At 45.9% G+C, this 12,074-nt stretch overlaps 1 protein-coding gene across 6 annotated transcripts in view; it reads left to right on the forward strand.

Annotated features, from left to right (window-relative positions):
• The window catches only part of SLC2A12 (solute carrier family 2 member 12), a 77,460-nt gene that overhangs the window by 42,447 nt on the left and 22,939 nt on the right, over window positions 1-12,074 (forward strand). The gene's annotated exons all lie outside the window — the stretch shown is intronic.

The raw sequence follows: 12,074 nt of genomic DNA on the forward strand, positions 1-12,074 counted from the left end.
TACACTGGAGGGGCCGGCCCGGTGAAGCAGAGGTTAAGTACGTACATTCAGCTTCAGGGGCCCAAGGTTTGCTGGTTCAGATCCTGGGTGTGGACCTAAGCACTGCTTGACAAGCCATGCTGTGGCAGGCGTCCCATGTATAAAGTAGAGGAAGATGGGCACAGATGTTAGCTCAGGGCCAGTCTCCCTCAGCAAAAAGAGGAGGATTGGCAGCAGATGTTAACTCAGGGCTAATCTTCCTCCAAAAAAAAATTGTTACACTGGAAAATGGAAGGACACTGGTTCTTGGGTTTTAATATAATGGGAGGAAACTACAGATTTACAGTTTGTGGCTTTCTTCTAAAACTACTTTCCATACACTAGAAAGAAATGTGTGGTTGCTACAGAAGGTGTGGGCACAGTGATTCTTCCGCTTTTCTCTGAAGGAAGAGTAAACCCGATTAGGTAAACTGATGGTAGGCAGATGTGCACATATGTATTTATATAGACCAACCCGTTAATCCTGGTTCACTAAGGTGTATAGTGAATAGGACTGTGGACAATTTTCACCTTATAACTTATATACTTTTAAATGGCTTACATTTTTAAAACATTTCACTTTAGTAAGCAGAAAAACTTTTCTCTTAATTTAAGCCATATGTTAAATATCAAATTCTAGAGCTAATTTTTGATACAGAAGAGGCCCTGGGTTTTGTGTGTGTGCGTGTGTGTGTGTGTGTGTGTGAGGAAGATTGGCCCTGAGCTAACAACTGTGCCAATCTTCCTCTATCTTTTGTATGTGGGATGTCACCACAGCATGGCTTGATGAATGGTGTGTAGGTCCACACCCAGCATCCAAACCCGTGAACCCCAGGCTGCCAAAGCATAACGTGCAAACTTAACCACTACACCACCGGGCCAGCCCCCTAGAGGCCCTGTTTTTAAAATTAAATGAAAATGAAAATTATTCATTTATGAAGAGAAGTATAATTGTCAGGAAGGCTGGCTCTACCCTTGTCCTGACCAGCGCATTGCCTGGCTCTTTGAAAGTTGAAGCCAAATGATTGGGATTCTTGGCGAGCACAGAATCTGAACAAGACTATCAAATACAAATACACGAGTCAAATAATTAACAGCCTCAGACCTTGATAACTCAGTGCAGTCGTCTGTAACTGGAAGCATCTGTGGCAGATTTGGGCCTTTTCCAGAACTGGGATGTCAGGACACTGACGACTTCCAAATCTCTTGGTCATCCTTCATTTCCCTCCTTCCTGTAGCTTGTTCACATTGGTTGCCCATTGAGGTATAACAAACCATTCCAAAAAGTTGTGGTTTAAAATAACAACAATTTACTATTTCTCATGATTCTATGGTTTCTCGGGTGCTGCTTCTGCTCATTTCACCTGGACTTGCTCATGTGGCACCGTCGGCAGGAGGAGTGGTTGGTCTGGAAGGTCTGAGAGAGCCTCACTCGCCTTGTGGCAATAGGTGCTGGCTAACCGTGGGGAAGTCATGCTACGCCACTTCCACCACTTTCGCTCTTCAGCACAAGTCCCAAGGCCAGCCCAGATTCCAGTGGTGTAGAAATGGCTTCATCTCTGGAAGGGATGAAGGACAAAGAATTTAGTGCCACATTTCATCTACCACACCCATTCTTTCCTGAAATTCTCTTTTAGTTCCTATGAGACAGTCTTCTTCCCTGGATCCCCCCCACCTCACTGACTCTTATCCTTACTTCTCCTTCTGTTCCTACATTATAGTTATCTTTGAAGCCTTACATCCTTATGCCTTCGGGGCCAACTCAAATCCTCATCTTCAAAGCTGTGAGTTACTCTAGCCCTGGCTGGCATTCCTTTCTCCTGGATTCTCAGCATTTTCAGTCTCATTTTCTTCTATGTTGTCTTAGCTAAAATGCCTGTGGTTTCACCTCCTTAACCAGGTTATAAGGTTTTGGTTCCCAGGAATGGTCTCCGTCCATTTTCTTCCTTATGTAACCTCACAGTGCCTAGCTTAACATTGATTCCTAGCACATAATTAAAAAGTATCCACTGTTCAATTTGATGACTTGTGGACAAGGCCAATGCTGAATTCATAGTGTGTGGGGGTTAGATACGAGGATGGAAATTCCACATCCTGCATCATAGATAACAGTATCAACCACACAGGTTTGGATGTATGAACCGTAAGATGTAATTTAATCTGTGTTCTAACACAATCTGTGCAATGGGAGGAGGAAGAGCTGTGTGTTCGGATGAATGAGACATACTGGCTATTCCATACCACTCCCCTCTCCACCGCTTCACGATATTATTTATGCAATTCTTTGTTGACCAGCTGCTATGGACCAGACACTGAAGTAGGAAAGAATCGAAGAGATAAGAGACAAAGAATCCATAGCTTCCTTACTTTAGGAGACAGACAAGAAAACACACAGTGTTGGCCAGCAGGAAGGAAAGTCACGTATACTGGAGGATTTCATCTATAAAAGCTTCCTGAAAGAGATAACGCCAAAGCTGAATCTTGAAGGAGTTATCTGGGCAAAGAAGTATGCGTGGGAGAGGAGGGTCACACGCAGAGAACTGTATCCTCATCGGAGTCGCATGAAGAGGACAGGTTCTGAGTTGGGGATGAAAGGTAAGCCCAGAAGAAAGGGCAGAGAGCAGTCAGGAAGGATCTTGTCCATCTTGGGGAAGAATTTGGATTTCATCCTGAAGGCAGAGCTGGCGGGCAGGCAAACAACAGAGCTGGGGGTTAAAAAGTAACCAGATTTTTGAAGGCGCACTCCGGCAAAATATAGAAACTGGAAAGGGGAGATGCTGGATGAGGGAAGCTAGGAGGAGTCTGTGGGAGGGAGTAGATGGGAAACCTTGGGGCTCAGGGGTGGAGCAGGGCTAGAGCCTGGGCAGCTAGACTGGGGAAGACAGTTGAGGGAAGTGGGATCTCTCTCTAGCTGAGAGCACTAACCCAGTACACAGTGGAGACATTCATCCACGTGAGAGCCGGAAGAGGAGCAGGCTGGGGAGGCAGGATTCTGGGGAGTTGGGGACAACGCTGGGTTCAGTATTGACTGCAACTGAGGCACCATTGTGTCATGCAATGGAAGGGAAAGAAGCCAGGTGAACCCTGGGTGCTGGAGTTGAGTGGAAATGTCTGTGTTGGAGATAATTTGGTCCTCAACCCATAGGTACGAAATTATGGAAGCAGGGGCAGACCCACATTTTGTGGAGCCTAAGCTTTTGAGGGCCGTCTTTAAGAAAAATAATACAAATTATGAATGTAAAGTTAGGCCTGACTCTGTGGGTCCTGGTAGGGGCTGTGCAGGTGAGGGGCCCTGGAGCTGAAGTTTCCTTTATGGAAAGTTTATGGCTTCATGGAAATCCACCTTGTGTATATGCACTTTTGAGCTACGCATCTACTAGCTGGGGGAGAAAAATTCCTTCAGAAAGGAAGGTTGCTAAAATTTTTGTGAGCGATACGAACAAAAACTGAAGCAGGGAGAAAGTCACAAGGAATTAATTGCAGGAAGCTAAGGGCCTACTTCATTATCAGTCCTTACTGCTCCCTTTCTAAAAACTCCACTTGAAAGTGGAACGTTCTGTACATGTTCAGGTTAAGAAACTCTTAGATCTATTTTTCATATGGGGCTGTCAGAATGTATCCAATTGCAAACTAAATGAAAATTTGAAGACAAAACGTAAGGAAAGCCAACCTTTCCATCCAGTGGACTCTAGAATAAGACATTCCCTAAGAACACATGATTCAGGCACCTACAACTCAACAAAAATGTATTCATTCAGAATTCAGGGTGGGGAAGGAATCTGTCTAAATTCGTAAAACTGAATTATGAAATGTTTTTGAAAGAATCACATTTCTCTTACTTTATTTCTAATTGAGTTTACAATAGTTTACATCATTGTAAAATTTCAGTTGTACGTTATTTCTTGTCCATCACCACAAAAGTGCTCCCCTTCACCCCCTGTGCCCACTTCCCACCCCTCTTCCCTTGGTAACCCCTGAACCGTTTTCTTTGTCCATGTGTTTGTTTGTATTCTACATATGACTGAAATCATATGGTGTTTGTCTTTCTCAGTCTGGCTTATTTCACTTAGCGTAATACCCTCCAGGTCCAACCATGTTGTTGCAAATGGGATGAATGTCTTTTTTTCTGGCTCAGTAGTATTCCATGGTATATATATACCACATCTTCTTTATCTGATCATCAGTCGATGGGCACTTGGATTGTTTCCAGGTCTTGGCTATTGTGAATAGTGCTGCAATGAACATAGGGGTGCATATGTTACTTTGGATTGTTGATTTCAAGTTGTTTGGATAAATACCCAGTAGTGGGATATCTGGGTCATATGGTATTTCTATTTTCAGTTTTTTGAGGAATCTCCATACTGTTTTCCATAGTGGCTGCACCAGTTTGCATTCCCACCAGCAGTATACGAGGGTTCCCTTTTCTCCACACCCTCTCCAACATTTGTTCTTTTTAGTCTTAGTGATTATAGCCATTTTAACAGGTGTAAGGTGGTATCTTAGTGTAATTTTGATTTGCATTTCCCTGATGACTAGTGATGTTAAATATCTTTTTATGTGCTTATTGGCCATCTGTATATCTTCTTTGGAAAAATGTCTGTTGATATCCTCTTCCGATTTTTTGATTGGGCTGTTTGTTTTTCTCTTGTTCAGTTGTGTGAGTTCCTTATATATTATGGAGATTAACCCCTTGTTGGATATATGATTTGCAAATATTTTCTCCCAATTGGTGGGTTGTCTTTTTGTTTCGATCCTGTTTTCCCTTTCTGCTCCATTCTCCTTCTCTTCTCCTTCTGTAATACCTATAATTCTTATGTTTCATTTCCTAACCGAGTCAGATACTTCTTGGAGACTTTCTTCATTTATTTTTAGTCTTAGGTCTCTCTCCTCCTCTATCTGGAGCATTTCAACATGTCTATCCTCGATTATGCTGCTTCGGTCCTCTATGATGTCTGCTCGAGCGTTCAGAGAATCCATATTTTGTTTTATCTCATCCATTGTGTCTTTCATCTCCAATATTTCTGATTAATTCTTCTGTAGAGTTTCAATCTCTTTTGTGAAGTAGCTCCTGAACTCATTGAATTGTTTCTCTACATTCTCTTATAATTCATTGAGTTTTTTGATGATAGCCATTTTGAATTCCCTGTCATTTAGATTATATATTTCTGCGTCCTCAGGACTGAATTCTGGGTACTTGTCATTTTCTATCTAGTCTGGAGATTTAACATAATAATGTAATTTTTGATACTGCTAGAGGGCATGACTTTGTTCTTTCACATCCTAGTATTATTTGGTTGCAGTTCCCACCTATCACCACTGGGTGGGGGTCAAGAGCCCCATATTCTGAGGCTGTGCCTTCTGCCAGAATCCCAGGCACTGGGGCTGGTATAGTGCAGGGTGGGTCAGGAGAGAGGCACTTTCTCCTGCGTGCTCTTGGGGTTTTCTTGCTCTGCCCTTGCTATCTGCTCTCCTGAGGTGTGGGCTTGATGAGGTCACCCTGAGTTAGCTTTCACCTCTGTAGGAGTTTTCCCCTAAGCTGTGAGGGACCTTGGGGATCTTGGATGTTTCTGCAAACGGGCATCCCCTCCCCCCTTCTTTCACTCTCAGAAGCTGAGCAGTCCCGGATTGCAGTCTTTGGAGAGGGAGTGAAGTCTTCTCTTACCCTGTTCTACCTCCTCCGAGGGGGTCTCCAGCCTCTCCGCCCTCCAAGCTGTGGCTGTGTGGGTCTCTTGGACATCTTTTGTGTTGTGTGGATGTCCTCTGTTGGAGTATGAAGGTCGTTTTCATTCTATGGTGGAGGGGAGAGATCGCTGGGAGAACTCACTCCACCATGATGCTGACATCACTCTCTGTTATCTTTGAGTTTTGCAATTACTCAAACTTCAATCCAGACTCTCTCCAAGAAAGTTATAAATGGTAAATTAGGAGATCCAGAGGCCAGAGTGCTGCGGGGCCCAGCAGACGACAGACGCCAGGAGGTTGGTGTGAAGAGCACAGCTAGATAAGGATGCTGATGCAGAGGATGATGAAAGACGAGTTGGCAACATCCTTCTGCATTTTAAACTCATGTGTAGCAGCAGCTACAGTATCTACTAGGGGGTATGTTGTGGGGAAGCCCAGTTCTGAGGGCAGAAAGGAAACAAAGTGTGCTTTCTGAGATCTTCACTCCTATTGATGCAACTCTGGAGAGCCTGGGCTTGTCTTAGCAGGAAGCAGCAGGCTGGAGAAGCTTTTAACATGGAAATGTAAGCAGCCTGGATTGTGTAAATTGACCAAAGTATGTATGAAGTATGTATGTTAAACAAGGTTCCCTGGAAGGAAATGTCAGAGATAAAAATAAAAACAAAGTAAAATACATAATGGTATTGAAAAGTTCTCAAACTAGTTAAGTAAATGCGGGGTGATGGAAAGCTCTGGGACTTGCGAGGACACAGAAGCTGAAGTGACCTTGAAGAATGAGGAAGGACACTGCTGGGTTAAGGGTGTCTTTAAGAATTTAGCAGTTAATGAAACAATGAAGCAACTGTTGTCACCAGGGGAACAGACGGTCCTGAGGTGTATTCCCCAATGATTTTCCAAAGAGTAAGAAAGGAAACTATTTATAATATCAAGTTCACTGCCAAGTTGATACTTAATATTGCTTACCATTTTCCTTTCTCATATTTGGAGCTGAGGTCTTTTATTTCTATTTCTACAAGGCTGAGACAACAAACATTCTTCCAAGGTGGTTAAGCTTCTTATAAACTAAACAGTGACTGAGTGGAGAGGTCAGAAAAGACTTCAGCAATCATGTAATTTGAAAGGATCTTATTTTGAACTTCTGCCCTGCCAGCTACAAACTCAAAATGGGACATTTGCCATATTTGCTATTTCAGCTGTGACTGATTCTTTTCCCCAGTTGAAGTGGAAACAAATAGAGAAACGCAACAAGGTCATGTTTTGTAAACATTTTTGTTCTGAGGCTTAGATTATTTTTCACTTGCTGCAGTTAATTTTAGGTGGCCATGTCTTCATTCATTCATCCAGATTCATTTCTTCAACACATTTCCCCAGCATCTGCTCTGCACCAGATGCTACAAGAGCATGTCAGGCAACAAATGCCCTGAGAATGACACTGTGCTGATAAGATAGTAAATGATGGGGTGGGGCTGCTTTCGATTGGCTGACCTGAGGTCATTCTGAGAGGTAACATTTAAGATAAAATCTGGGTGATGATAAAGTCCAACCCCACAAAGATAGGGGGGAAAAGAATTCAGGCCAAGAGAACAGCTAGTGCAAAGGTTGAATCAGAAACGCGCCTGACCCGTTCTGGGAACGGGAAGTGACCAGGGGGCTTGGATCTGAGATTCCGTTAGAAAGTCGGTAGACGGTTGTGCAGGGCTTTGCAAGCTGAGGGAGTTGGGATTTCATTCCAAGTGTGATGGGAAGTTACTCAAGTATTTGAAGCAGGGGAGTGACACAATCTGATTTACTTTTTAAGGCATGTCAAGTGAGCGTCTGCAGTCACCCAACTGAACGTGCTGAGGAGGCACACCAGCACAGCGTTGGGTCTCATTTTAAACCATGATCACTGACCTCCAGCGGCCCTCCATGCAGCCTGGCTGTCACACGTGTCCCTGGCCATTAACCGCCTCTCTCCTGGACAGCGTTCAACACCACCTTCTCTCTCTGGAAACCTCCTCACCTCCTTAGCCCTCCTTGCTCCCACTGATGGTCTTGCTTCTGACTTCACAGAGAAAATGGACACAGTCAGAGGGGAGCTTCCATAATCTCTGACATCAGCCTACACATCAGTATTTGATCCAAATACACCCCCATCCCTTCCCTTCTCTGGGACGCTCTCCAACAATTTTCCCTGTGCACGCCTGCATCATCCATATTTTACCTCCTTCCTGGATCTCTACTCAGCAGCATTCAAACCTTGAGTGACTTTTTTCTCCCTCTTAAAAAAAAAAAAGGTCTTTGATTCCATTTTCCTTTCTAGCTTTTGTTGTTTGTCTGCTACCATTTATAGCAAAGTTCTCCTAAACTTGTCTAGATTCACTGTCCTCAATTTCTCTCTTCCCATTCTCTCAGGAACCTGCTCCAATGAGACTTTTATGGCCACTCCTCTACTGAAATTGCTCTTTTTAACATCCCAGTCTCCTCCAGGTTGCTAAGCCCAGTGATAAATCCTCATTCCCCTTCATGGCTGGCTCAGTGATGACCCCAGCATTTGACTGACTAAGCATGCCCTCCTTCCTGAAATACTTGCTTCTCTGCCCTCAGGGACTACATTGGTTGTCTCCTCCCAGTCACTCCTCCTCAGCATCTTCTGCTGGTTCCATCCTATCTTCCTACTTCCTAACTTAAAGTTTTCATGCCCTAGGGCTTAGTCCTCCAGCCACTTCTCTATGCCCCTTTACTGGCTCGTTGCTCTCAGACAAAGTTACAGCATTTACGTAGCAGAACTCAAGGGGTTTGCCTCTTGGGGAGTGCAGAGCAGAAAAGCACAACCAAGGCAGAAGTAAGAGAAGAGAAGGTTTATTGCTTGCACAAGCAATGGAGAACCCTGGGGATAGCTCCCAAAGCAGTCTCTCCCCAAGCCTAGCACCAGTGTAGACCTTATACATAAGAGTGCAGAGGATATGTTACCAGCTTTGTAACAACTGAGCTCAATCAGGGTGCACGTGCAGGTCATTACACCAGGAAATCAAGGTACCATTACATGACAGGTTCAATGCAACATGCCATTACATAATGAGTTCAATGTAACATGTCACTACATAACAGGTCCATGGTAACATTTGGACATTTGGAGCTGGAGCAGTTTGCAGGGGTCTTGCTGCAACCGTGTAAATTTCACTGTAAGATGGCAACATGTGCAAGAAGGGGACATCAATTTCTGAAAATCAGAACATTTAGTTTCTCCTTATCTGGAAAACATTTGACAGTCCACATTAGTTATCGATCACATTCTCAGTAACCCTTTCCTTGCCTGGTTCCTGGTCACATTTATTCCATCTTTATGCCCTGACTCCGAAATTTACATCTCCGGGTTCAATCTCTTCTGAATTCAAGGCTTGTCTGTCAACTGTTTGCTGGACCTCTCTTTTCACATGTCTAACAGATATCTCAAACTTGCATGTTCTAAACCGAACCCTGATGCTGCCCAGACCTACTCCACTTGCTTTTCCATGCCAGCTGACGTCCACTTTATCATGGCTGCTCTGGCTACAAGTCTTGGAGTCTGCCCTGACTCTCTCTCTTACACTCTACAGTTCCATCTATCAGAAAAGTGTGTTTGCTTATTTCAACATATGCTGAGCTGACTACCTTCCCTGCTACCCTCTGATCCTAGCCATCACGATCTCTCTCCTTTTTATTGTCACAGCCACCTGCCTGGTCCTTATTTCACCTTCTGTCCCCTCCAGTCTTCTCTCAACACAGCAGCCAGGGATCGCTTTAAATGAGATCAAGCCACTCCTTTGCTCAAATCCTCTGGCGGCTCTCATCTCAGAATAAAAGCCTTTTGACTCCCGTAGGGCCCTGCATACCCTTCTGCTCTCCCCTCTTCCTCTCCTCGGCCACACTGGCCTCGTGGCTGCATCCCGGATGCACCAGGCACGTGCAAGACCCAAGCTCTTTGCACTTACCCCCTTCTGTCTTGAATTCTCTTTCCCTAGACATCTGCCTGTTCTCCTGCTTTACCTCCTTCAGACTTTCTTGTCTCCCTATTTAAAATCACAGTCGTGTCCCCAACTCTGCATCCACTGTCCTGTTTCACCTTTTTCCACATCTGATACTGTCTGCATTTTACTTGGTTTATGGTCTGTCTCCTCTCACTCCATTTAACTTCCTTGATGGCAGGGAATTTTGTATATTTTGTTCACTGTTGTTTCCCAGAACTTGGAATAATTCCTTAACATATAATTGAAGCTCATAATTGAATGAAGGAATGGATGGATGAGTGAATGAACTGAATATAGGAATAAGACAAGGAAGCAGTCTGGATGCTGACATTTCTAGCTTAAGAGACTGCACAGATGGTGAGGTTAGGAAGCCTGGAAGAGGACGAGGTTCCAGGGCTGGGGAGACTAGAGAGTTCTGTTTTAGATGTATTAATTTTGAGATGTCCATTAGACACCAGATAGATACATTACTAGTCGGCAGCTGAATACGTATGTCTGAAATTCTGGAGACAGAGGCTTAGGGTCAGGTCTGGGAGGCCATCAGCTTGTGAGTGGTCTTTAGTTTATGGGACTGGATGAGATCACCTAGTCAGAGAGCAGAGAGACGGTCCTGAGGTCCAGGACTGAGCCCAAGATGGCGCCAACATTTAGAGAGGAGGCAGAGGAAATGGAGTGTCAGAAAGGACTGAGAGGAGGCAGCAGTAAGGCGGGGGAGCCAGGCAGTAGCACCGAAACTGAAAGAAGTGTCTAAGGAGGTGGGACTGGATGAAGGTGCGTGCTGCCACGGGGCCACACAAAGAGGGAGGTGACCCCAGGCTTGTCAGGCGGTCCCAGTGGAGTGAGAGGACCAGCGGGGACTGGAGAGGTTTGAGGGGAGTGGAAGTTCGTGAGGAATCAGCGACAGTCCACTCATTCCAGTTTGGCTCTGAGGGGGCGCAAACGGGATGGTCCCACCCTAGACTGCCACCACCAATCGCTGCTGATTCGCAGCGCCCCCCCACCCTGGGCGCACTCTGTGTCCCGGCTCGCATGCCTGCACCTCAACAATCTCCAGCCACAGCAGGACCTGGAGTCCATCGAGTAGCCATCCCACGTCCTCACTCATCTGCTCAGATTCCATGGACCACCAGCCCTCCCTTCAGGCAAGGCTTCACTCTGACGGAACCACTTGACTTAGCTTATTTCATCCCTGCATCCGAGGAGCTAAACATGGCTCAAGAAAACACACGACGATGCTGACAGGACTAGTTTCAAGGGATGAACATGAATCTCAAGCAGGCCTACCAGAACATCTTGCATCTCCCCAGCGGGTGGCTCTCCTGCTCTCCAAGATGAGTACCGCACACCGTGCACCACCCTCGAGCTTCCAGCGCTCCTTCCCACTTCCCTACGCTCTGCTGATCTTGCTTTTTCAGGTCACTGAGACAGCAGAAGTAGAGACCACCTCATCCTCCACGTCATCTACTCACCTACCCATGTCCATGCCCACAGCCTCTGCCTGGTCGCAAAGGCCAGTGCTTCCATTTGAGCACCGAGTATGGCATCAATATCCCCCTTCTATGGGATTATCATTGTGCCCCCAGGCACGTGGGCACACACACACGAGCTGCACTGTTGCCCATCATAAACAAACACCTCCCTAGACCTCAGATTCCCTCCAGGTGCGCCCCGTTTCCTGCCCGGACTTTCATGTTCTAGAGCGCTCCATGTCTGTTGTCTCCATGTCCTCACCTTCCAGTCTTTCTGAACTCACTCCACTCAAGCGTTCTTTCCCGTTGTCTTACTCCGAAGGCGGCTTATGACTTTCAAGTTATCAAACCTCAGGCGCAGGCCTCCGTCCCGCATCACTTGACTTCCCAGCAGCACTTGCCAGTTCCTCGTGCTTCCTATCTTCAAACACGTTTCTTTCACTTGTGTCCTGGAATACCATGCTTCCCTGCCCTTCCTCCTCCCTCAGTCACTCCGTGGTCTCCTTGGCCTCCTCTTGCTCCTCCTCCACCCTTTGGAATACAGTAGTGCCCAGGACTCGGTCCTTAGATCTCTCCTCTGCCTACACTCACTTCCGAGATCTATGCCCGCGGCTCTGTACGCCACCCCTAAGTTGACGATTCCCAAAAGTGGATCTCCAGGCTGGGACCTTTACCTGGCTTTCCAATTCCAGATCTGCCTGCCTACCTAACACTGTCTGTTGGAACGTCTCACAGGCATCTCTAGCTTGGCATGACCTACACACACCTCCGGACTCCCAGTCTCATTCACACACACATACACACACACACACACTCCTCCACAAGCCTCCTGCTGGGGGCTGAGAAGGGGGTTCCTCAGGCCAGCAGCTCAGGAGTCACCCACGCTATCCCCTGCACCCCGCATCTACACTGCCAG

The sequence above is a fragment of the Equus quagga genome, chromosome 11, assembly GCF_021613505.1.
Source record: "Equus quagga isolate Etosha38 chromosome 11, UCLA_HA_Equagga_1.0, whole genome shotgun sequence".
Taxonomy (NCBI): domain Eukaryota; kingdom Metazoa; phylum Chordata; class Mammalia; order Perissodactyla; family Equidae; genus Equus; species Equus quagga.